Here is a 27,875-nt window from a genome sequence, read left to right on the forward strand (position 1 = left end):
ACCAGACATTTTTTATTTAATTATTATCATTAAAAACATGTTTATTATTTCTAGTTAATTCTTACAGAATTTCAGTTGATCTCTGCCTATCATTAAAATTACATATTTGTTTAACATCTTCATAAATCAGTTCTGTGTTTAGTGTCTAGTTTATCTTATCTCATTTACCTTTTATAAATTTATTATGTCTTCATTTTACAATTGAGGAAAACTTAGGCTTAGAAATGTAACTTTCTCAATTTACTTAGCTAGTAAACAGAAGAGCAAGGATTAAAAGTCTAATTAGACTCAGTCCCGATACCATTCTCTTTTCTTGGCTTTACATAGACTCTTTTGTGAGAAAAGCACACATAATTGGATGTTTCTTTTCTTCACATAGAAGTAATTAAATCTCCTGTGTGTGTGTGTGTGTGTGTGTGTGTGTGTGTGTGTGTGTGTGTGTGTGTTTCATAAGGTCATGGGTGACACTACTGTTGTCCATTCCCCACAGATAAAATAAATATGACATAAACTTTGCGAGGGTAGCATGTTTAGTATTATTAGTGTTTTTGCTTATGCCAGTGTTATGCCCATTTTTGACGGTAGCATGACTGAGCTAGTTACTGGAGAGACTCGCATATTTTCTAGTGTGACAATACAATACAACCTATCTTGGACATATGTGTATCTCAACGGATATGTTTATAAAAATGGGGAGTTATTTGCTAACCTAAGAGAATTATATTTCATGATTATATTTTCTTGTATCTTTTTTAGAGTCATACTTAATATTGTTCAAGTTTAATCTAAAGTATTGTTATATACATCTAAGAACTTCTGTCATCTGATATTGATTTAAAAAGGTATAGAAGCCCCCCTGTGTATATTCCTTATTACAGGATACAAGTTCATCATTATATACTATAGGTCTTATTTTTAGAAGGAACTGAATTCCTGAAAAAAAAAAAAACATTAGTATTTAAAGGAAGCAGCATAAAAAAGGTATCGTTTCTTTCTGTACCTAAAAACAAAATATGCAGGTCTTATCGTGAGCTGCAAAATAATCTTCCAATACTATTAATAGGAAGCATTTTGAGGAATTCTCCTTCCAGCCAAGATAGGGAAATAGGAACCAATTTATCCTTCTGAGTGAAATAATTAAAAAACAAATCAAAATGTATGAAGTAATGTTTTTCAAGCCATTGAACATTAGGTAATATAGAAGAGTGATCCTTAAACACAGGAAACAAACAAGGTTAGGGGGGAAACTCTCCAGCTACCACCTTGACAGATTTTCCAGTCTGTGGTGCAGGGAACAGGTACCTGGGGAGAGCCTGGCTGACTCTCTAGGTTGAAGTGATGTGGCTAAGATTTTAGGGAAGTCATTAAAGATAAAGTTTACAGGGCAGGGAATGGAAAGGAGAGGGATTCATAGAAAACTCCAAATATTTGCAGAAGGTCCCCTTCAGTAATGATGAGCTCACACTTGAAGTAGTGAAGACACTCCTTGAGAATGCGAAAAGAGCCACAAGAAAGGATTAAAGGAAACAGTACTCAGTACTCACATAAGACCAAAAACTGGGCCTGTTTTTACCATATATTATGGAGTTGTGGGTATAGTACATAAAAAACTCTTGCTTAGGAGTGGAAGATGCTTAGATATAGACTAAATGCGGTGTCGTGCATATATTGGAAAAAAAAAAAGATACAGATTAAATGCTACCCTAGACCTGCCTAACATATCTTAAAAACAAGATATGAAACAAAATGTAGGTCATAAAGATACCCTAATATTTTTTTACACTTAATAACAGTGCTTCAAAATACAGAGAACAAACAATGATACATCTCCAGGGAGAAGAAGACAAATCTACAGTTACAGTTAAATATTTTTATACCACTCTCAGTATTTGATAGACCAAATAGACTAAAAATCACTGAGGATGTAGCGGACTCACCAGCATTTTAATGAATTGAAATTTGTACACATTCCACCAATAAAAGAAGCTACATTCTTTTAAAGTCCACATCAGATATTTAACAGGACTTTCCTTCCATAGTCTGAACAACAAAACATGTTTAATAAAATTTTAAAAGAATTATGCTATACAAAGTATATTCTTTGAATATAATAGAATTCAATTTAAAATTAATCTTGAATATTTCCAAATTTTTGAATATTAAATTAAAAAAATAAAATAATCTAGACATTGAGGAGGAAATGAAATTAAATTGGATGTTTAACTGTATAAAACTGAAAACGCTATTTATCCAAATTTGTGGGATTCCACTAAAACAATATTTAGGAGATGATTTATAACAGTAAGCACCTATATAAGAAAAGAAGAAAGGTCTCAAATCAAGAACCACAACATTCATTTAAATAAAAACAAAAACAAAAACAACCTAGAAAATGAAGAATAAATTAAACCCAAAGAAAGGAGGAGAAATACAATAATAAAAATGAGCATGGAAATTATTAAACAGAAAGCAGAAAAGTAATAGGAAAAATTACAGTAACCAGATGTTGGTTCTTTTATTTTTATTTATTTCACATAAGGAAGCATTTACTTGAGGTTTAACATGAAATCCTACAAATAAAATTCATATAAACACAAATCTACATCCAGTTATAACAGATAGCAAAAGACAACGTATAAACAAAGAAAACTAATTGGTGGCTGTATATATTTGGACACAGTTGTGTCTTGTACAACTGATCTCAGATCAACAGATGACCAATCTTCAATGCTGTCTTACAAGATGGGTTGACTTTAGCAACCCCCTGCCATTTTCTTCAATGTCCTCCTTTACTATGGATGGTAATTGTCTTGGTGATTGCCATGCTGTCCAGAGGCCTTGCCATATGTGCTCTGTTGGCTACTGTGGTCTGCATATCCCTGTCCATTCATGTCCATAGTTGTCATAGTTATATCCAGTATAAGCATGGCTGCCATAGCCACAATAGATTTGATCACCACCATAGGCACTATTGTAATTTCCATATCCTTGATCATAATAGTTACTAAATCCTTGGTTCCAGTTGTGGTGCTTACCTCATCCATGATGCCTGGTACCACTCCTCCTGCAGGTGCAGCTCCAGCTGCCGCACCACTTCCTCCTTTTTGTTGTTGTTGCTGCCTATATACCTCTTTGGGTTGTGCAACTTTGATCCACTTCCCAGAACCAATTTGATGGTCTCTGCTTTCTAATGATGTCTTTACTGACTGTACACACGATAAAACAAAATCGTCTTGTCTCATGTGTTTTTGTATCCATGGGAATTCAATATTTTCAGTCTCTTTAAAGGCTTCAAAATATTCTTTAATTTGTTCTTCAGAAGTATTTGGGCTTAATCCACTCACAGAAACCCTGATGGGGGGTTCTTTTCCTTTTAAAGCTTTGGCCTTTTGGATGTCTATCAAACTGGTCTGTCATCCAGTTTGTGGTCCTTCAGTGCCAAAACCTTATCAATGCTAGCAGCATCTTTGAAAAGCACATATCCAAATCTTCTTGATCTTCCAGTCACTGGGTCTGTTTTAATTGTACAGCCTACAACATCCTCAGATTGAGGAAAGATAGATCTTTCTTGCTTCTATCCCAGTTCAAGCCTCCAATAAACATTTTACTTTCATCCTGCTGATTTTTGCACATTGATTTTGTTTTTCTCTATGTTGCTATACTTTTTCATGTCCTGCACTGAGGCGGCGCTGTCCGCCAGGGTGCTTGTGTGCAGTCCCAGTGGCAGCAGCAGCGGGGGTGGAGCCTGGGATGCTGCTGGCTCTGAAATAGCGGAAGAGAAAAGTTGGTTCTTTCAGCGGATCAGTAATATTGACAGATCCCTGGCGAGACTGATGAGAAAAGGAAAACACGCGTGACAAATACGAGAAATGAGAAGGTTACATCACTACAGGTTGTACAGAGAGTAAAATGTTAATAAGGGGGCTATAATTAGCAATTTTATGAGTGTAAGTCCAACAACATAGAAAATAGGCAAATCTAAAAGCCATTCCTAATAACTCTCAACAAACAGAAATACAAGGGAACTTCCTTAAAGGAAGTTTGACAAAGGGCTTCTGTGAAAAACTTAATGCTAATATCATGTGTAATGATTAAGACTAAATACTTTAAAGGTCAGGGAAAAAGGAAGAATATCTGCTTTCATCGCTTATATTTCATACTGAATTGGAAGGGCTAGCAAATGCAGTAAGAAAAAAATAAAAATAAAAGCATTCTGGCTAAGAATAAAGTAAGAGGAAGTAAAATAGTTTTTATTTACAGAATACACCCTTGGCTAAGTAAAAACTTCAATGGAATTTAACAACAACAAAAAAAGTACTAGGACTTGTAGTTGAGAATATGGTTTCTAGATTTAAAAACAATATACTTAACAATAAGTACCCTCAAAATTTAAAATAAACCATTTACAATAGAAAGAAAGTGTGGTAAGTTGATTTCAAATATTATTTGAAAATTCAGATATCCTAATGTAGGCAAAAAGACTTTGCAAACAAAAATTTTGAGAATGCACAATGTCTGATTTTAAGACTCGTTATAAACCTCTATATCCCATGTCAATGTGGAACTAACATAAAGATAGATAAAAAGATTAACAGATGAATGAAAGAAAGCAGACAGTTCAGAGATGTGTGTGTATATATGTATATGTTTATATACAGAGAGAGAGATAATGTACATAGAGAAAGAATATATAGGAAGAATAATCTTTTAAAACAAAAGTGTTGGGACATTTATATATCAGTATGCATAAAAAGAGTCTTAAATGCATACATTGAACAGTATAATAAAAATAACTCAAAATGTATCATCAACATGAAAATAAGCTACACATTTTTAGATTTCTAAAAATAAAAATTAGATAAAAACTATGTATCCTATGTGTATGCCAAAGTATGATTTATTATATATATAAATATATACATATATATATGTATTGAACTTATTAAAAAATAAGAATGTCTTTAAAAAGATACTATTGGGGCGCCTGGGTGGCGCAGTCGGTTGAGCGTCCGACTTCAGCCAGGTCACGATCTTGCGGTCCGTGAGTTCGAGCCCCGCGTCAGGCTCTGGGCTGATGGCTCAGAGCCTGGAGCCTGTTTCCGATTCTGTGTCTCCCTCTCTCTCTGCCCCTCCCCCGTTCATGCTCTGTCTCTCTCTGTCCCAAAAATAAATAAATGTTGAAAAAAAAATTAAAAAAAAATAAATAAAAAGATACTATTAAGGGAATTAAAAGATAAAGAATGGGAGAAAATATTTGAAAATCACATATCTGATAAAAGACTTCTATACAAAATTATAATTCTCAAAACTCAGTAATAAAAAATGGTGTATCAATAAAAAAATGAACAAAATATTTCTAGCAGATAACTCACCAAAGAAAATCACAGATGGCAAACAAGTCCATGAAAAGTGTTCAAAATCATTAGTCATTAGGGGAATGTAAATTAAAACTGCAATATAATACCACTACCTACACATTTGAGTAGTAAAAATAGAAAAATTGGGGTGCCTGGGTGGCTCAGTCAGTTGAACAACTGACTTCGGCTCAGGTCATGATCTCACAGTTTGTGGGTTCAAGCCCCACGTCAGGCTCTATGCTGACAGCTCAGAGCTTGGAGCCTGCTTCGGATTCTGTGTCTTCCTCTCTCTCTGCCCCTTCCTTGCTCGCACTCTGTCTGTCTCTCTGTCAAAAATAAATAAACATTAAAAATTATTTTTTTAAATGGACAAAAAAAAAAAAAAACCCTGATCATACCAACCATTTGCAATGATATGCAGGAACTGAAACTTTTATATCCTGTGGGTAGGAATGTAAAATGGTACAACCTTTCTCATTTAGGAAAAAAGTTTAGAAGTTTGAAAAAAAATTAATGTAAAATATAGATAGATCTACCATCATCTGTGTATTTCTAGGTATTTATCCAAACCAAATAAAAACATATGTCCCAATACACAGACTTGTGCATTACCATTCATAGTATCTTTGTAATAGTAAAACCTTAAAATAACCCAAATGTCCAAAAAAAGTTGAACGCATCAACAAACTATGATATAGCTATACATGGGAATACTACTTAGCAACAAAAAATAATTATTTACTAGTACAAAACACAATATGGGTGAATCTCAAAATAATTATTGTGAAAGAATCCTGACAAAAATCATACTCTGTGTTTGAATTCATATTAAATTAAATCAAATATATGATAAGAAATAAAAACAGATTAGTGGTTGCCTGGAAACAGGGTTTAGATGGGGAAGGGCTGGAAGGAGGAATTAAATATGCAGGAGGAACCTTTCAGCATTGATGGGTATGTTTAGTAATGGATAATGGTTTCATGGATATGCCAAAGTCATAAAATTGAACAGTTTAAATAAATGCAGGTTAGTTTTGCAGATCATAAAAACACATTCTGGTTCACTTTCAGAAAAATAGAGCCATATTTTCTCATGTCACATGTACCAACTCAAGAAAAATATTATTTGTAATACAATCTCAGTCACATACTTAATCTTACAAAGCTTCACAAGTTCTTAATCATAAGCATCTGTGTACAGGTATTTAGGTAGATAGTGTAGCTGATGTGATATGTTTATTAAGCCCTATGAGCAATGTTAACAACAATTATACTCCTCAAGCTAATAGAACATTCATGTTTGATGTTTAAATAATTTCATTATCAAGATGAATAATAGGATTGACTTTGACAACTTTGTTAATTACTGATTTTGACAGGAAGCCAACACTAATTAGAATTTCATTTTTATAAAATGAATACACTGTTTGTAATCAGCCAAACATCCCTCAATTAAGTCAGAGCTCTAATATTGCCCAAGTTGTCATTTTAATTACTCCCTAATATATGTAGAAAAATAAGTATTTATGTTAATTGTAAAATATTACTTTATAAACAGACTAATTCATACGTGAATATTTGGTAGTCTACTGCCATTTTGCTACATGTGATAGAGACATAAAAAGTATGTTTAGCACTTCAGTTGTATTTAAAAGCTACAAGTTTCTAAGGATTAACCTTTTATAATTATTTTAGAAATAAAAATGTTTTACTCTCCTATGGGAATGGTAACATTGCAATAACTGCAAAAAAACCCAAAAGTTTTCTTTGGGGTTCCTCAAGTTTGACCTGCAGGGCACAGGTTGATAGTGTGTCCAAAGTGCACCCCAGCCAACTGGTAGACCCTATGGTTTCTTCCTAGTTCACTTGGAATTGTTGAGTCTCATCTGTTTTTGGAGAAACTTCTCAAAGAAAGTCATTCTAGTCTGTCCTGTTTGTTCATGCCAATAGCAAGGTGACATTTCCACTCCATGAAATGACTGAGAATGAAAGTAGTCCCACTTGGGGAGTCCACAACATGGTAAGTACCCCTTTCTTTCCAGAAGTACCTTGTGTATCATTTTGTGTATCGTTGAGATTGTATTTCTTGTATGGGGAACTAGGCATTAAATTTCATCCTCCTGAAAAAATAGTGATTTGCATCTTAGGGTTAGTCATAAGAATCCTTCAAGTATTTAAAATCATGGAAGACATCCAGACAGGTCAGGCTCAATTGGTTGAATTGTCTTACTTTTTGTCCAAGGTGGAGTCTGGGAGATCTTTAATACAGCCTGCTGTTTCTGAATTGATGTTTCGGACCAAGTAGAAAGGTCAATACAGACACTTAGGGAGAATGCCACCTGGCTTTCTAAGCTAAATGCTGATGGTTTATAGGGTTTATTCAGCTGAGAGTGTGGGCTACAAGGTTGAATCAATAGTACAAGTTGTTATCATTTTGCTGTTAAGGTCGTATTGGTAGTAGCTTTAGTTAAATGCCACATAAAACATTTCAAACTGATTTGGTTTCAGCCCTGTCAGTTAAATCAGAATCAGAGTGGCAGACAGTATACATGTATGGGAAATTTCTAGTGATTTGATATAGAAATGAGGGTTGGTTATTATTAGGAGATAATTCTCCCTAGATCTGTTTCATACTTGAATGACTTCTATTAAGTTGTGTTGTTTGAACTATATTTTCAAGGATGTTTATACAGCAAACATCATTGGAAGACAGAGATAGTATCTCACTCCAGGGCAGAGGGCACAAGGATTTCTTTACTATATAATTTGTCTTTCCATGGCAATAGTTAGGCCGGCTTGCAAACACCCCAGTTTAAGAGATTGGAGCTTTCTAAGCTTGAGGTTCCTCAGATACAATCCAAAACCTCTACATTCAGGACATCAGATGGGCCTTTTCATATTTCCTGGGGGGATGGTAGGTGGAAGGAACTGATGGTAACAGGAAGGTTAAGGTATCTATTGTGCCTTGAGTAACAGAGTTCTTTGTCTCTGACTCAGAAGTCTAATGTTTCTTGCTAACATCTATGAAACTGTGTCAGGATAACTCCTTGTTTTATAAGCAAGGTAAAAATCTCAGACATTTCACAGTTCTTGCCTCCCTTCCCTCATTTTGTAACCAAAGCATTAATTTCTGAGAATCAGATTGGTGATTCCTTGAACAAAGAGAAAAAAGTGATTGGAGCAGCAGTTATGGTTTTTTATGTTTTTTTGCACGGTTGTTATACTACTTCATGGAAGCTTTATTTTGTAGGGACCAGAGTCTTTATATTGTCAAAGCCAAAATTCTTTGAAAAGTTTGGGGGTCCCATTTTGTGAGTAAAGTCATTCTAGTAAATAGCCATAAGTTCTTGGGGGGAGAACTGAGGGATACATTACAGTGTATAATTGCCATAATTTTGTCTGTTCCTTCTCCTGGACTCCTGGTTACTTCTTTAGTCAGTCAGTTTAAGTTGTGAAAACTGGTTCAGATCTGAATTGGCATAGTTTGTGACTTTAAACCAAGGTAGCTATGAATTGTCCAGGCTCTTTTCTTTTGTGTAGATTAAACAGTACCTTTTTTGGTTACTTATATGTTTTATCTCAAGGGAATTCATGGTCTCTTGACCATCCCCAAGGATTTCTAAGGATTCGTGCACCTGTTTGCTACTCAGATATTGATATTCTTTATAATAATTGCAAACAATTTGCCTCTGATAGTTAAACATCATTATTGTCTCCTTTATGTCATGCCCCGTGCTGCTCAAATGGTCAAATTTATGATAATGTATCCTACCATCAGCTCTGACATACCAAGAACATCTACCACTTTTTTCCTAATAATGCCAGTACCCTACTCACCGAAAGTGTCTGTAAGGCACTTTCCTAAAATTATAGTCAATTGGTAGGTTGATGTTGTTACTCTCTAAACCCAGGAGGTTGCTACCATATTGATAACATTTGCCAACTCCGTGTTCTGACCTTTTGTTCAAATTCTTACCAGATCCACTCCTCCCCCATCAGTATATGTGGACTAAGTCCTCCAGATCACTGAAGATATAGTATCATTCCTCCTTTAGCTGACATTGCCCTTTCTTTGTCAGGTTGTGTAGTGACAATCCTAATTGTTGATCTTATGGCTAGGAGGTGAGGCAGAGTCAAACCTGAGTGAAGCATGTTGTCTTGAAAGATAAAGAAGTAGGCTACTTCTGAAGGTCCTGTGAATGAAGGAAGCCTAGGATTTCAAGGGTTTTTTTTTAGTGCATATACTTGGCTTTCTCAAACTCATGTCTCAGTCTCCTAGTCCTCCCAGATCAGGATGCTTACATTTTCATAGCGGACTTGGTGGGTTTGAGAATTAATATCATTATTCAGCTTAATATTCAGCTCCATTGTTGTCCAAGTAGCTTTGTGATAGAGAGTGCCAATCTTATGTTTGCCTATAAGTAAACAAACACAACCCAAAGTGGGGACAATGTGGGAGTGGGAGCTTTATCTATATACTAGTGGCAATTACAGGAGATAGAGTTTGAGTTTAGACCCCTGAGGGAGGGGCCTGGTAATAAGAGTCTAAGATCAAATAGAGTAATAGCAAATAAACTTGGTTCCTTGCCATAATTTGTTGATATCAGATTTAGGGAGGTGGGAGGGGAGGTTATTCAGATGTGGCCAGTAACTGGAGGAAGAAGGAGAAACCTCAGTGTTAACTGAGGGGAACAGTCAACTTGTCTGATACAAAGAAACACATTCTAGTAATTTTGCTGTAAAGTGAAGAGAAAGAGTAAGACAGAACTAGAGCACAGGTCTGTTACCAAATATTGGACTAGCAAGAACAAAGCAGATACCCTTCCTTTTCTTTCTGACTCCAATCTCCTCTTCTTCTTCCTTTGTGGCCTGCAGGTATAGCTTCACCCTTTCCTTCTCTTTTAGCTTCCTTGTTTCTATAGTGCTCTTTGAGGGATAAAACATGTAGCCCACAAGGTACACAGGAATAAGAAAAGGGATGGAGGTATTCTGCAGAAACTGGCTGAAGCATATTGGGCAGGTAAAAGGGATTACAAGCCACTATCTCTAATCCCTATGCTTTTGCAAATACAAAATTCTTTTATCCAGATGGTATCTTGTTGATCAGGGAGAGAAAGATTGGGCATCTAGTAGTTAGTTCCACATTTGTGAACAATTGAGAAGGAGACCAACGTTAATATGTTAATCTTAATATATTAACAATGAAGAATCTATCTCAGGATTGGGGAGAATGATGACTATAATCTTTTTATTGAAACATATTATCAGTGGAAGAAAGTAGATACAGACCACAGAAGAAAATACGTGAGAGAAGGCGGGAAACTATAAAGGAGCAGTAACTTAATTTATTATTCATTTATTAGCCAATTTGAGAGAATTAAATGGAACCAATCCATTATTTCATCAACAATAGGATGCTGATAATGGTGCTTTAAGATAAAAGGAATGTATGTTTAAACAATATTAGCAATTAAAATAAACAAAATGTTCATATAAAGCCAATATAGTTAAAAGTATATTTCCTTTATTCCTTTATTGACTTTCCCTCAGGAAAAAACTAAGAACCATAAAGTCAGTAATTGTATGAACATTTCCTTTTAATGTCATGAGGGCTGTTGAATTCTTAACTGCATTGCCTTTCTGAAACATGGTGTGTAATATGGACTTAAGTGTGATTGTTTTTTTTCCTTTCTGAATGTACACAAATTAACTCCATATTATTAATTTGGGTGACTATTCTCCTAAAGCAATTCCCCCCTCCTTTTTTTTTAACTAAAGCATTTCCTAATAATAGAATTCTAGAATCTGAGATAGTTTTGAAAAAGAATATATGAGACTTTCAAGAAAATTGTCAACTTTCAGAAAGAAGTCTGAGTTAATTATTCTCTTTGGGAAGATACTGTCTGAATATAGAAGGAAAATAGAAATTTTGTAAACTGATATTGGATAAACAGGAACTGACTCAAAAGAATGTGTGCTATGCAACATCACCAATACGAAATGTTTAGTGAATGCTTACACATAGAACCTATTCTAAATGAGGCAAATACAAATATACAAACCTTCTCTAGAAGGAATTAATTGTTGTTGTTAAAAGATAGCATATGCTCAGTACCAAGAGCAAGGTGCCTGTGTGGCTGGAACATGGTCATCTGGGAGAGAACAGTAGAAAATGATTCCTGAAAAGAGTGTTGTGGCCAGATCATGTAGGGCATTTTGGAAAATAGTAAAGATTACCAATTTTATGGGAAGTATGAACTTTGGAGGATTGTAAGCAGTGAAGAGACACCATCATATCTGTGTTTTGAAATGATTATTCAGACTGATGTATGGAGAAATGATTATAAGGGGAATATACTATAGAATATAAATAAGGGATACCAATATGGGGGCTATTGCATAGTTGGATATGTGATGGTGGTGGCTTGGATTAACATGACAGTACAGTTGTTGATAAATGATCAGACATGGGATATATTCTGAAGGCAGAGGACAGGATATTCGTCTGTTTTTCTTTTTTTTTTTTTTTTAACATTTCTTTATTTTGAGAGACAGTGGGGGGGGGGAGGGGCAGAGAGAGAGGAGAGAGAGAGAATCCCAAGCAGGCCCTATGCTGTCAGTGCAGAACCTGATGTGGGGCTTGATTGGATGCTTAGCCAAGTGAGCCACCCAGACACCACAGGATATTCTTCTGTTTTTATCTGGAGTATGAGAAAAGAGCAGTCAGGATGCTTATAGGGTTTTTCGCTTAGGCAATTGCATGAATAGGATTGACATATAATGAAGTAAGAATTTGGGGATGGATCATGTTGTGTATGGGATATCAAGATTTCCATTCTGGACATGTGTACTTAGTGGAAGGATATACAGTAAAGCCTTGGATTGCGCGTAATTTGTTCTATGAGTATTCCACAAGATAAGCAAACATTTCTAATAAATTTCAACTTGATAAATGAGCAATGTCTTGCAATACAAATAGTATGTGATAGCAAACATCACATGATCACAACTGAGCCAATGGTTCTTCTCTGTCTCACTCACTCACTGCAGGATTGTGGGTGATCATCTCCCATGCTTGAATGCTCAGTCTCAGACTGTGGTGTTTGGCAGAAACCAATGATTTTTCAGAACGTTGGAATGTGTCCACAAATGGCTCTAGTGCATTTTTTATCACTTCAAAGCACCTATGGATAGTCCTTTACTTTTCCATGCAAGAGTAAGCTTAGGAATGCTTTGCTTCATTCTAGGTCATTGGGTAGATTCCTTGTTAAAGTTGCACAAAAAGAAAAAGATTCCATTGGACCAATAGATAGCAGTGATTCCATTAGTGATAGTGAAAGTCGTCCTATACAATTACCCTCCTCTCTCTTGTCTCCCTCACACTAGGCACGAAGGTTTTCAAAGGTTAGTGCAGGTGAATTTGTTTAATTTTCTTTATATTTTGTATTTTGTTTTTATTTTATTCTTTATTAAAAAATTTTAATGTTTATTTTTGAGAGAGCATGAGTGGGGAAGGAGCAGAGAGAGAGACACACACAGAATCCAAAACAAGCGCCAGGCTCTGAGCTGTCAGCACAGATGCTGATGTGGGGCTTAAACTCACAGACCGCGAGATCATGACCTGAGCCAGAGTCAGAAGTTTAACTGCCACTGCCACCCAGGTGCCCTTATATTTTGTATTTTCTTTATTATTTTGTGTTATATTACAGTATTGTAATCATTTTTATATGAATATTTTTGGGTTGTGGAACAAATCATCTGAGTTTCCATTATTTCTTATGGGGAAATTTGCTTTGATATACAAGTGCTTTGGATTACAAGCACATTTCTGGAACAAATTATGCTCACAAACCAAGGTTTTACTGTATATAGTTTAGGGAAATATTTGAACCAGAGAAAAAATTGTGGAGTCATCAAGGTATATATGCCATTAGAAGTCATAGGATTAGTCCAGTGGTAGAATTATCATTGATTCCAGACAAATCATAGTTTGAGTGTAATAGTAAGAGAAGAATTTCTAGGACTAAACCCTAAGACACTCCACATTGAAAAGTTGGTCTAAAAGGGAAGTAGAGTCAGAGGAAAGAGTGAGAGGAGAAGACGACGGGAAGCCCAGTGTAAACCCTATAAGTCTCTGTTAAATGTTGCCTCCTTTTTCTTCCAGTCATTTTTACAATGTTAGTTATGTGTTTATTTAGCTGTTTATATTATTAATGTCTTTATTAGAATCTAAATTCTTTGATAAATTGCTCATCACTTTATATCTAATCCATGCCATGGCGTCCACCATACCTAGGTGCTAAAAAAAATATTTGATGGTTAAATAGTTACTTTGTAACGTTATCCACGAAATACTCTTTTTTTAATGTTTATTTTTGAGAGAGAGAGAGCACATGAGGGGGGAAGGACAGAGAGTGAGGGAGACAGAGAATCCAAAGCAGGCTCTGCACTGTCTGAGCCGAAGTCAGACACTCAACTGACTGAGCCACCCGGGTGACCTCATGAAATATTCTTTCAGTGAGTAATATGAATGATAAAAAGTATTTTACTTCATAGAGGTTTTTATTGATTTTTTCTGTGAATAGCAATATATTGAAATCCAAATATTTTATTGTACTTCTATTGCTTTCCTCAGATTATACATCTTTTTAGTATTTATAATTTTATGTATATTTACTATTTTCCATAGATAATTTCATTTTCAAATTTACACACATAAATATTAAGGGTCTATAAATACTGTCATACATTTAAAAAAATATATTTTATGGGTTCACTTGGTGAAGTGTCCAACTCTTGATTTCAGCTCAAGTCATGAACTTATGGTTTGTGAGATCGAGCCCTATGCTGGACTGTCCTGACAGCATGGAGCCTGCTTGGGATTCTCTGTCTCTCTTTTTCTCTGTCTCTTGCCCCGCTCATGCTCGCTCTTTTTCTCTCTCAAAAAAAATAAATTAATTAAATAATTTTATTTTATATTTATTCCTTTAATGTATCTAGAGTACATCCTGAAGAAAATTGTGATGTGAAGAGGAAAATATAATTTTTTTCCTACAACAAAATAACTCTAGCAGTTTTTATTTAATACTTCTTCCTTTCAAGATAAGCATAAGACATTATTTTAGAAATTCATTCTAGTAAAACTTACTTATAGGAAAATGTGTAAGTCATAATGCGTAAGTTGTATGATTTTCCACATAGTGAACATGCTCATACAACCAAGACTCAATTGTAACCAAATTCTGTTTATCTGTCTATAGATTCATGATGTTTCTATTTGCCTCTTTTAAAAAAGTTTTGTATATTAAAAATGTGATTTTAAAATGTAGATGGAGGTGTATGTGATCTAAAATGCATTGATTGGCAGAATCCAAGAAACTGGTCTTGCATCCCCGTCACTCTTTCACCCCAAAGTAACACTGACATCCCTACCTCACCCACCATAGATAGTGTTGCATTTTTAAAATAAATTAGATAATTCAGGACACGTTTACATATCTTAACTTTTTACCCCCTCAGTATTATGTTTGTGAGATCCATTCCTGTTACATGGCAATGGTTCATTCATTCTCATTGCTCGCTCTGTGGTACTCTTGTGTATCATGTTATAAGCATTCATTTTTCTGTTAGTAACCATCCAGATGTTGATTATATTTTGGTCTTTATGATAATAAAAATTCAGTGTTTCATTGGACAAGTTTTTGTATTTCTGTTATGTATATGTGTAGGAATGTGTTGTCTACTTAGTTTCAGTAGTTATAGCCAAATAATTTTCCAAAGATGTGTATCAGGTTAAAATTTTACCATCAGTAAATAAGGGTTATACTTGCTCCATATTTTGCTTTTTTAGCAACTTTGGTTGGTTTGAGCAATATCTTGCTGTGGTTTCATTTCTATTTCCTTGATTACCAATAAGTTGAACAATTTTCCATATGTTGATCTGTTATTCAAATATCCTCTTTTTTGAAATGAGTATTCAAATCATTCACCTATTTTTCCATTGTGTTTGTCTTTTTGTTATTAATATGTAAGGAATATATATTATATGTTACTATTTAACTATTTTATTATAGCCCAGTTTATCAATTCCTTTTTTACCCTTTATATTGAGTAATTTTTGTTTCCTAATTTAAAATCTTTATTTACTCCTAAGGTCATAAATATATCCTCCTCTGTGTTCTTTTATAAACTTCATTGTCTTAACTTTCACATTTAGATTTACAATCCATCTAAAGTTAATATTATGTGATATATAACCAGTTGACATATATATATATATATTTAGGTCATGATCTCACAGAGAATTCACGCCCCATGTAAGGCTCCACCCTGACAGTGTGGAGCCTGCTTGGGATTCTCTCTCCCTCACTCTCTGCCCCTCCTCTCCTCAGTCTCTCTCTCTCTCTCTCTCTCTCTCTCAAAATAAATAAATAAACCTAAAAAAAATCTTTAGAAAAAAGTCTGTCTCCAGATTATGTATTTTTTTCCTGTGTTCTATTTATCTGCCGGTATCACTGTATTCTAACCAGTGTAACTTTATAATGTTATGATACCCGATAGTGTAAGTTCTCCAGTTTGGTTCTTCTTCCGGTTTGTTCTAGCTGTCGTAGGTTATTCATGTTGGCATATACATTAAAAAAATAGCATTTCGACTTAAAAATACTGTACTTTGATTGTAATTTTGATGAATCTATACATAGAATTTGAGGTGAATTGACATCTTTACAATACTGACTCTCTAATTTATCTCACGGGGTATCTCTTAATTTATTATGTCATCTTTAATTTCTCTCAGTTAAGTTTTATAGTGTTCAATGTAGGATTATTACACATCTTGCTTTTATTTATTTTTATATTTTATACTACAAGCTATTATAATAGTTCTTTAATGCAAATGCTCACATGGTTTTTGTGTGCTCCAAAATATTATTTTACTTTGACTTTGAAAAATATTTTAGTGGAATATGACCCTTTTGATTGACAGCACTTTAGGATGAAAATTTAAAACCCATCTACTGCATTCTTAACTTTTGTTATTGTATTTTTCACTTCCAGAAATTATCTTTGACTTTTTTATGGATGCCAATTCTTTGGAGAAGTGCTCTAAATTTTTATCTATTTTGTCAATCTTATTTTTTGCTAACTAGAACTTATTAAGCATAGAACCTTAAAAGTCTTTGATAATTTTAATATATGGATCATCTGTAGGTAAACTTCTGTTGACATTTTTTGTTACCCTCATTTGTGTCGTGCTTAGTTTGCTTGGCAAAATTTTTATTAAAAGCCAGACGTTGTGACAAAAAAAATTTAAAAATTCTAGATGATGTAAATGCCTCTAGAGAGAGATCACTCTTTTCTTTGCAAAATGGGTAATGCAGGGATTGAGCTGAGTTTAACCCAATTTCCAGTTTTAGACACTTTCTATTTACTCCTGCTTGCATTTTACATTGTGGTCTCACCCGCCCAGCAGTTTCATAAGTTGTTGTATTTATCAGGGACCCACCAGCCTGGCAAGATAAGAATAAAACTTGTCTTCTCAACACCTCAGGGCTTCAGAAAACTATGATAATTTACAGAAAATCTGTGCCTTGCATTTTAGTCTCCACTCTATACTGCTTGAAAATTCCATAATAATTTTGGTAGAACATCTGGTACATTTTTGACCTCAGTTCTCCATTTTTGTTTCACTAGAGTCCTCAGCCTTTAGGTCTCTAATTTTTTTTTTCTGTTCAACTAATGTAAAACTGTCAGTGCTGTGCCCAGCCCACACCTACAACTTCCGATTTGCCTGGAATCAGCAAATATCCTGTAAGACAATATTGATGCAGTATCATGGCCTCCTTTTTGAGAGATTTCTCATGTCTGGGATTTTTTTTCTGCTAAAATCGAATTGCCTCATCAATTTACCTGTGTCTTGAAACACTGTTTTTGTTATATTTTCTTTTGTATTTTATGTAGATTTTCTAGTTGAGTATCTCTCAAAAGAGACTCATTCTCACTATGTGATATATTCTTTTTTTTTTTTTTTAATGTTTGTTTGTTTTTGAGAGAGACAGAGAGACAGAGCATTAGCAGGGGAGGGGCAGAGAGAGAGGGAGACCCAGAATCTGAAGCAGCCTCCAAGCTGTCAGCACAGAGCCAGACACAGGACTCGAACTCATGAACTGTGAGCTCATGACCTGAGCTCAAGTCAGACGCTTAACCCACTGAGCCACCCAGGCACCCCGCCAGTGATATATTCTTAAATCTCAAAAACAAGAGAATAAATTCTATAGATCTTGGTCTGAAGACGTGCATGCACACACAAACTCTCTGAATATATATATATATATATATATATATATATATATATATATATACACAATTATTACAATGATTACTGTTCATCAGGAATATAGTCAATGGTATTGCAATAGTGTATGGAGACAGATGGTAGCTACCATCTGAGCATAGCATAACCTATAGACTTGTGGAATCATCATGCTGTACACCTGAAACTAACGTAACATTAGGTATCAACTATGATTAAAAAAATGAGTGCTGTTCACTTTTAATCTATAGGTAGTCTTATTTTTTATTTTAATTTTGTTATGTCCCTATAGTTTCAAAAATTTCAGACAATGAAAATGGAAAACTATCCTCAGCAGAAGTAAACTTAAATTGAAAAGGAATATGATTTATTAATGAGATATGTGTGGGTGCTATTTGGAGTTTTTAGATTATTCTTTTATAATTCAATAACAAAAATGTATTTAGTGATAAACATTTTGTTTTGATCTATCAAAAATAAATTTAAATATTATAACATCAGGGATAATGATAACTGTCATTTATTTATTTTTCATAAACAGAGTTTTTATTATTATTAGAGTAAGCATGGTCTTCTAAAGACCATGTTGGTTATCTTTGGTTTTCCTGGGGGTGGGGGGAAGAACTCTGTGCCTCTGCTACTGTTATCTAATAGATTTTTACCTATGAACAGTTGAATGAGTTACAAGATTGCTTTTTAAATAATACATGAGCTTGAACCCTATGATAACATTTTCAGAGGATAATTATTTGCTAGAAAAATGTATTTGAGAGCATGTAAGAATCTTGTGAATCCTTTCAATCACTTTAAGTGCATATCTAAAAAGCTTCCAAATTAAATATACAATGCTGGCTGATGTTCACTTGTTATTTTAACTCACACTGACAGCTATATACTACCTCTGTGTATATACTGTTTATATATGTGTTGATGTACATGTATTATATACATGACTATATACCTTTTGGCTGTTTCTGTGATGCAAACATCAACATCAAGCAGTATGTATTCAGAATATTTAGTTTAGGTGGATTATTTTAAAGCTGTTTTTGTTTGAGAGAAATTTAAACTGTATTCTGCATTCTAAATGTCTTTAGAAGTTTCAACATTTGATGGAATTAAACACACAATTAAAAAATATGATTTAGCTTGTTTTGAAGTGTGGGGTTTATAAATATTGTTACCAAGGTGATGATTTCATTTAATGAAAACATCCCTTGACAGAATCAGATTTGGGACATGAAAAAGTTCAGTTAATAATAGTTTATGTAATGGATGAACAACAGAAGTTACCTTTTCTTATTAGGAGGTATTTATTTATTTACTGACTTACTTACTTACTGAGATGAGAGAGTAGCTTTAATGGATTCCCCAAATGCATAATAGCCAGAGAAGCAAATCGGGTCATGATAAATAAATGAGGATTCTGGTACACTTCATTTTTAAAAGGTGTAACTATTTCCTTATCTAGGGGAAAGGTAGCTGGCAATGGGTATTTGGGGAAGATATTCTTCCATTATTATCACAATTAAAGGCTGAACAGTGTAATGGGTAAGAATCTAACATAAGGAGTGAGATTGCCTTGGCTTATATCCCAGCTGTACCATTAACTAACTGCATGGTTTTGAGAAAGTTACTGTGTCTCACTTTCCTCATCTTTACAGTTGAGGAAATAATAATATTAATAAATAGGGTAAGTGTTGAGGTTTAATTATTGTATGTGAGATGCTTTGAACAGCACTGTTATTATCATGGAGATCAAATATTGAAATAATTTCTGAGAAAAACAGGCAATATATTCACATTCGCATTTTATTTGAAAGAGGTAACAAACTTTCTTTAATGTATTATTCTTATGACCAAAAATACATTTTGGAAAAGGTGCTGAAAACAAACATGTGTAATAGCCCACATTATCAGAGTTTGCCTTTTGAAATGTTGAGGATCAATCATATTGTTGAGACTTTATTTTTCTTTGCCCAATTAGTATTTTACTGTGGTATTTTCTATCACGGGAGTTCATGTTTTTTAGCGTAGGATATAAGTAGGATAGCTACTTGCCATTTTTTTACAATGAGAAATTCAAGCAGTCTTCTGTAATCTTTAGATCTATCTGCATCAATCTTTGGTAGTTTTTTATTCCTTTCGTACTAAGATATTCCATGATAATCTTATACTTTCTCTGCTCCACCTCTGGAATCTTCAATTTCTCTAAGAAGTTTGCTTCCTATAACTAGGGTATGGTATTTAGAAAACATCTGGGTATTGATATTTTCATTGCTCCCAGGCTGTCATTGCTAAGTATCCTCAGCAAACATGTGTTTATATCTATCTTATCTATCAACCCACCCACTTACCTACCTATATGTGGGTATTAAAAACCATAGACAGACATTAGAATCCTCCAATTCCAATCTAATTAGCACAAGGTTCTTCTAGCATCTCTTTAAAAATATTTGTAGGGTAGGAAGATGGCGGCGTAGGAGGACGCTGGGCTCACCGCGCGTCCTGCTGATCACTTAGATTCCACCTACACCTGCCTAAATAACCCAGAAAACCACCAGAGGATTAGCAGAACGGAGTCGCCGGAGCCAAGCGCAGACCAGAGGCCCACGGAAGAGGGTAGGAAGGGCGGCGAGGCGGTGCGCGCTCCACGGACTGGCGGGAGGGAGCCGGGGCGGAGGGGCGGCTCGCCGGCCAAGCAGAGCCCCCGAGTCTGGCTTGCAAAAAGCGGAGGGGCCTGACGGACTGTGTTCCGACAGCAAGCGCGACTTAGCGTCTGGGAGGTCATAAGTTAACAGCTCTGCTCAGAAAGCGGGAAGGCTGGAGGACAAAGGGAAGGAGAGCTGCTGAGCCCCCGGACGACAGAGCTCAGTTTGGTGGGGAACAAAGGCGCTCACCAGCGCCATCTCCCCCGCCCATCCCCCAGCCAAAATCCCAAAGAGAACCAGTTCCTGCCAGGGAACTTGCTCGCTCCGCGCAAACACCCAACTCTGCGCTTCTGCGGAGCCAAACCTCCGGCAGTGGATCTGACTCCCTCCTGCTGCCACAGGGCCCCTCCTGAAGTGGATCACCTAAGGAGAAGCAAGCTAAGCCTGCCCCTCCTGCCCCTGTGCACCTTGCCTACCCACCCCAGCTAAGACGCCATATCCCCAGCATCACAAGCCTGGCAGTGTGCAAGTAGCCCAGACAGGCCACCCCACCCCACAGTAAATCCCGCCCCTAGGAGAGGGGAAGAGAAGGCACACACCAGTCTGACTGTGGCCCCAGCGGTGGGCTGGGGGCAGACAGCAGGTCTGACTGCGGCTCCGCCCACCAACTCCAGTTATACAACACAGCACAGGGGAAGTGCCCTGCAGGTCCTCACCACGCCAGGGACTATCCAAAATGACCAAGCGGAAGAATTCCCCTCAGAAGAATCTCCAGGAAATAACAACAGCTAATGAGCTGATCAAAAAGGATTTAAATAATATAACAGAAAGTGAATTTAGAATAATAGTCATAAAATTAATCGCTGGGCTTGAAAACAGTATAGCTGACAGCAGAGAATCTCTTGCTACAGAGATCAAGGGACTAAGGAACAGTCACGAGGAGCTGAAAAACGCTTTAAACGAAATGCATAACAAAATGGAAACCACCACGGCTCGGATTGAAGAGGCAGAGGAGAGAATAGGTGAACTAGAAGATAAAGTTATGGAAAAAGAGGAAGCTGAGAAAAAGAGAGATAAAAAAATCCAGGAATATGAGGGGAAAATTAGAGAACTAAGTGATACACTAAAAAGAAATAATATACGCATAATTGGTATCCCAGAGGAGGAAGAGAGAGGGAAAGGTGCTGAAGGGGTACTTGAAGAAATAATAGCTGAGAACTTCCTTGAAGTGGGGAAGGAAAAAGGCATTGAAATCCAAGAGGCACAGAGAACTCCCTTCAGACGTAACTTGAATCGATCTTCTGCACGACATATCATAGTGAAACTGGCAAAATACAAGGATAAAGAGAAAATTCTGAAAGCAGCAAGGGGTAAACGTGCCCTCACATATAAAGGGAGACCTATAAGACTCGTGACTGATCTCTCTTTTGAAACTTGGCAGGCCAGAAAGAATTGGCACGAGATTTTCAGTGTGCTAGACAGAAAAAATATGCAGCCGAGAATCCTTTATCCAGCAAGTCTGTTATTTAGAATAGAAGGAGAGATAAAGGTCTTCCCAAACAAACAAAAACTGAAGGAATTTGTCACCACTAAACCACCCTACAAGAGATCCTAAGGGGGACCCTGTGAGACAAAGTACCAGAGACATCACTACAAGCATAAAACATACAGACATCACAATGACTCTAAACCCATATCTTTCTATAATAACACTGAATGTAAATGGATTAAATGCGCCAACCAAAAGACATAGGGTATCAGAATGGATAAAAAAACAAGACCCATCTATTTGCTGTCTACAAGAGACTCATTTTAGACCTGAGGACACCTTTAGATTGAGAGTGAGGGGATGGAGATCTATTTATCATGCTACTGGAAGCCAAAAGAAAGCTGGAGTAGCCATACTTATATCAGACAAACTAGACTTTAAATTAAAGGCTGTAACAAGAGATGAAGAAGGACATTATATAATAGTGACAGGGTCTATCCATCAGGAAGAGCTAACAATTATAAATGTCTATGCGCCGAATACCGGAGCGCCCAAATATATAAAACAATTACTCATAAACATAAGCAACCTTATTGATAAGAATGTGGTAATTGCAGGGGACTTTAACACCCCACTTACAGAAATGGATAGATCATCTAGACACACGGTCAATAAAGAAACAAGGGCCCTGAATGAGACATTGGATCAGATGGACTTGACAGATATATTTAGAACTCTGCATCCCAAAGCAACAGAATATACTTTCTTCTCAAGTGCACACGGAACATTCTCCAAGATAGATCATATACTGGGTCACAAAACAGCCCTTCATAAGTTTACAAGAATTGAAATCATACCATGCATACTTTCAGACCACAATGCTATGAAGCTTGAAATCAACCACAGAAAAAAGTCTGGAAAACCTCCAAAAGCATGGAGGTTAAAGAACACCCTACTAACGAATGAGTGGGTCAACCAGGCAATTCGAGAAGAAATTAAACAATATATGGAAACAAACGAAAATGAAAATACAACAATCCAAACGCTTTGGGACGCAGCGAAGGCAGTCCTGAGAGGAAAATACATTGCAATCCAGGCCTATCTCAAGAAACAAGAAAAATCCCAATACAAAATCTAACAGCACACCTAAAGGAAATAGAAGCAGAACAGCAAAGGCAGCCTAAACCCAGCAGAAGAAGAGAAATAATAAAGATCAGAGCAGAAATAAACAATATAGAATCTAAAAAAACTGTAGAGCAGATCAATGAAACCAAGAGTTGGTTTTTTGAAAAAATAAACAAAATTGACAAACCTCTAGCCAGGCTTCTCAAAAAGAAAAGGGAGATGACCCAAATAGATAAAATCATGAATGAAAATGGAATGATTACAACCAATCCCTCAGAGATACAAACAATTATCAGGGAATACTATGAAAAATTATATGCCAACAAATTGGACAACCTGGAAGAAATGGACAAATTCCTGAACACCCACACTCTTCCAAAACTCAATCAGGAGGAAATAGAAAGCTTGAACAGACCCATCACCAGCGAAGAAATTGAATCGGTTATCAAAAATCTCCCAACAAATAAGAGTCCAGGGCCAGATGGCTTCCCAGGGGAGTTCTACCAGACGTTTAAAGCAGAGATAATACCTATCCTTCTCAAGCTATTCCAAGAAATAGAAAGGGAAGGAAAACTTCCAGACTCATTCTATGAAGCCAGTATTACTTTGATTCCTAAACCAGACAGAGACCCAGTAAAAAAAGAGAACTACAGGCCAATATCCCTGATGAATATGGATGCAAAAATTCTCAATAAGATACTAGCAAATCGAATTCAACGGCATATAAAAAGAATTATTCACCATGATCAAGTGGGATTCATTCCTGGGATGCAGGGCTGGTTCAACATTCGCAAATCAATCAACGTGATACATCACATTAACAAAAAAAAAGAGAAGAACCATATGATCCTGTCAATCGATGCAGAAAAGGCCTTTGACAAAATCCAGCACCCTTTCTTAATAAAAACTCTTGAGAAAGTCGGGATAGAAGGAAAATACTTAAAGATCATAAAAGCCATTTATGAAAAGCCCACAGCTAACATCATCCTCAACGGGGAAAAACTGAGAGCTTTTTCCCTGAGATCAGGAACACGACAGGGATGCCCACTCTCACCGCTGTTGTTTAACATAGTGCTGGAAGTTCTAGCATCAGCAATCAGACAACAAAAGGAAATCAAAGGCGTCAAAATTGGCAAAGATGAAGTCAAGCTTTCGCTCTTTGCAGATGACATGATATTATACATGGAAAATCCGATAGACTCCACCAAAAGTCTGCTAGAACTGATACATGAATTCAGCAAAGTTGCAGGATACAAAATCAATGTACAGAAATCAGTTGCATTCTTATACACTAACAATGAAGCAACAGAAAGACAAACAAAGAAACTGATCCCATTCACAATTGCACCAAGAAGCATCAAATACCTAGGAATAAATCTAATCAAAGATGTAAAGGATCTGTATGCTGAAAACTATAGAAAGCTTATGAAGGTAATTGAAGAAGATTTAAAGAAATGGAAAGACATTCTGTGCTCATGGATTGGAAGAATAAATATTGTCAAAATGTCAATACTACCCAAAGCTATCTACACATTCAATGCAATCCCAATCAAAATTGCACCAGCATTCTTCTCGAAACTAGAACAAGCAATCCTAAAATTCATATGGAACCACAAAAGGCCCGAATAGCCAAAGTAATTTTGAAGAAGAAGACCAAAGCAGGAGGCATCACAATCCCAGACTTTAGCCTCTACTACAAAGCTGTCATCATCAAGACAGCATGGTATTGGCACAAAAACAGACACATAGACCAATGGAATAGAATAGAAACCCCAGAACTAGACCCACAAACGTATGGCCAACTCATCTTTGACAAAGCAGGAAAGAACATCCAATGGAAAAAAGACAGTTTCTTTAACAAATGGTGCTGGGAGAACTGGACAGCAACATGCAGAAGGTTGAAACTAGACCACTTTCTCACACCATTCACAAAAATAAACTCAAAATGGATAAAGGACCTGAATGTGAGACAGGAAACCATCAAAACCTTAGAGGAGAAAGCAGGAAAAGACCTCTCTGACCTCAGCCGTAGCAATCTCTTACTCAACACATCCCCAAGGCAAGGGAATTAAAAGCAAAAGTGAACTACTGGGACCTTATGAAGATAAAAAGCTTCTGCACAGCAAAGGAAACAACCAACAAAACTAAAAGGCAACCAACAGAATGGGAAAAGATATTTGCAAATGACATATCAGACAAAGGGCTAGTATCCAAAATCTATAAAGAGCTCACCAAACTCCACACCGGAAAAGCAAATAACCCAGTGAAGAAATGGGCAGAAAACATGAATAGACACTTCTCTAAAGAAGACATCCGGATGGCCAACAGGCACATGAAAAGATGTTCAGCGTCGCTCCTTATCAGGGAAATACAAATCAAAACCACACTCAGGTATCACCTCACGCCAGTCAGAGTGGCCAAAATGAACAAATCAGGAGACTATAGATGCTGGAGAGGATGTGGAGAAACGGGAACCCTCTTGCACTGTTGGTGGGAATGCAAATTGGTGCAGCCGCTCTGGAAAGCAGTGTGGAGGTTCCTCAGAAAATTAAAAATAGACCTACCCTATGACCCAGCAATAGCACTGTTAGGAATTTATCCAAGGGACACAGGAGTACTGATGCATAGGGGCACTTGTACCCCAATGTTCATAGCAGCACTCTCAACAATAGCCAAATTATGGAAAGAGCCTAAATGTCCATCAACTGATGAATGGATAAAGAAATTGTGGTTTATATACACAATGGAGTACTACGTGGCAATGAGAAAAAATGAAATATGGCCTTTTATAGCAACGTGGATGGAACTGGAGAGTGTGATGCTAAGTGAAATAAGCCATACAGAGAAAGACAGATACCATATGGTTTCACTCTTATGTGGATCCTGAGAAACTTAACAGGAACCCATGGGGGAGGGGAAGGAAAAAAAAAAAAAAAAGAGGTTAGAGTGGGAGAGAGCCAAAGCATAAGAGATTGCTGAGAACTGAGAACAAACTAAGGGTTGATGGGTGGTGGGAGGGAGGGGAGGGTGGGTGATGGGTATTGAGGAGGGCACCTTTTGGGATGAGCACTGGGTGTTGTATGGAAACCAATTTGACAATAAATTTCATATATAAATAAAAAAAAATTAAAAAAAAAATAAAAAATATTTGTAATTTCCTTTCCAACAGAAAGAAACAAATCTCCCATTTCCTACACTTATCATTTGCTTAATCTTCAAATACAAATGAAGTACTTGATTCAGACTCACTAATCCACATCACTATGGAAAATGAACCTACTATCAAGAGTTCAACATGGGTTTATAGTTCTTTGATTTTTTAACGGGAAGCACAAACACTTTTAAAGTATCTGCGTGATACTTGCTGATATGTTGGGGAAAGCAAGACTAATTCAATGTAAATGGAAAGGAAACCTCATAAGTACATGGATATAGAGAACAGTGATGCATGGGTATGGCTATTACTTTAACAGTCCATCACATTGTGTCACTGGACCCAAATGACTCCTTACCCTTCACATTTAACGTATACTCACTTATAAGTCCCTCAAGTCTTATCTAATCATGGATTCAGGATCATAATCCATTATTTTGTGAGCATATCAAGTCAGATGTACACGATGTACGTCCTCTTCTTTCAAAGTTCTCTGAAGCAAAAAGACAAGTTATCCAGCCTGCATACTGTTTCCAAATGGTTACACTCTGTGGTAGGCAGAATTCTAAGATGCCCCCCAGATTCCTCCTCCTAGTGTACATGCCCCGAATAGTTGTTTCTCTTTCTGTGGGGATGGGACCAGAGAATATGATGGTCTTTCACATGATTAGATTACTGATCACTTCACTTTCAGTTAATCAAAGGGGTGATTACCCTGAGTGGGCCTGATCTGAACAGGTGAGTCTTTTAAAAGAAGGTGAAGCATCAGAGACATGCTTCTTTTGATTTAGAAGGAAACACACTACCAGTTCGTAGAGAAAACCGTGTGGCAGGGGATGATAAGTGTTCTCTAGTAGTTGAGGTCCTTCGTCCTGCAACCAGAAACTGAATTCTGCCAACAGTAATCTTGGAAGAGTTACCTGAGTCTCGGAACAGATGATGGGTCTGCTCAACACCTGGAATTGAGCCTGGTGAGACTCTGAACAGGGAACGTGCAAGTTGTTGATACCCAGACTCCTAACCCATAGACATTGTGAGATAATAAATTTACTTTCTGTTAAGGCGATGGTTTGTGGTAATTTATAATGCAGCAATAGAAAACGAATGTGTGCTCCCATTTAAAACAATAGAGAGGAAGAGCTTCTTCAGAGGAATTGTGAAAGTCAGGCACATGTCTCCGGTTTTCTTATCCTAACAGCAGGGAATGGTCTCTGATTTGGGCCCCAGTTTTGCTCCCTAGGAGCACTTTCTTAGCCTGGCTTTCTCTGTAGTTCTTGGCTCTACCCTTTAGACTGTCCATCCTTTTTCAAAAGAAATGGTTCATGTTTGCAGCAAAGCACCCCTCCTGTGGTGTCTGTTTCAGAAATGGGGCCAAGAGACCTCATTTAATTTCGAATTTCCTCAGCCCCTGCTTCTCAGTCCAAGCTGGCAGGGTTTTTAATAGTACCCTTATTTAAATAACTTTGTGAGTTTCCTCTGACATTTTGGTAGGCTTAGTCCCTGCCCCAAAAGTCACATTAATTTCATGACAAACTTCTCTCTACCTTAGGGGTGTCAGGCAACTATGTAACAATATTCATATGATTTTTGAATTCCATTTTTGTCAAGCTGATAAGATCTATTAGGCACAGCTTAAATCTCTCTGAGATCTTTAGAAAAGCCTTTGCTACTATATCTTTGCTTTGATCTTTACCTTGAGGCCACTTATTGCTTCAGAATCTTTGCCAGACCCAGAGACTTGAGATGGAAAAGCTTTATTTTCCAAACCAGCTGGTCGTGACGCCTCCAT

General features: G+C 36.4%; 1 pseudogene; it reads right to left on the reverse strand.

The window, feature by feature from the left end:
• Window positions 1-2,792: 2,792 nt before the first annotated feature.
• On the reverse strand, window positions 2,793-27,875 carry LOC112864793 (heterogeneous nuclear ribonucleoprotein D-like; annotated as a pseudogene).

This window comes from Puma concolor, chromosome E4 (genome assembly GCF_028749965.1).
Source record: "Puma concolor isolate L17-30 chromosome E4, mPumCon1.1.hap2, whole genome shotgun sequence".
Lineage (NCBI taxonomy): Eukaryota > Metazoa > Chordata > Mammalia > Carnivora > Felidae > Puma > Puma concolor.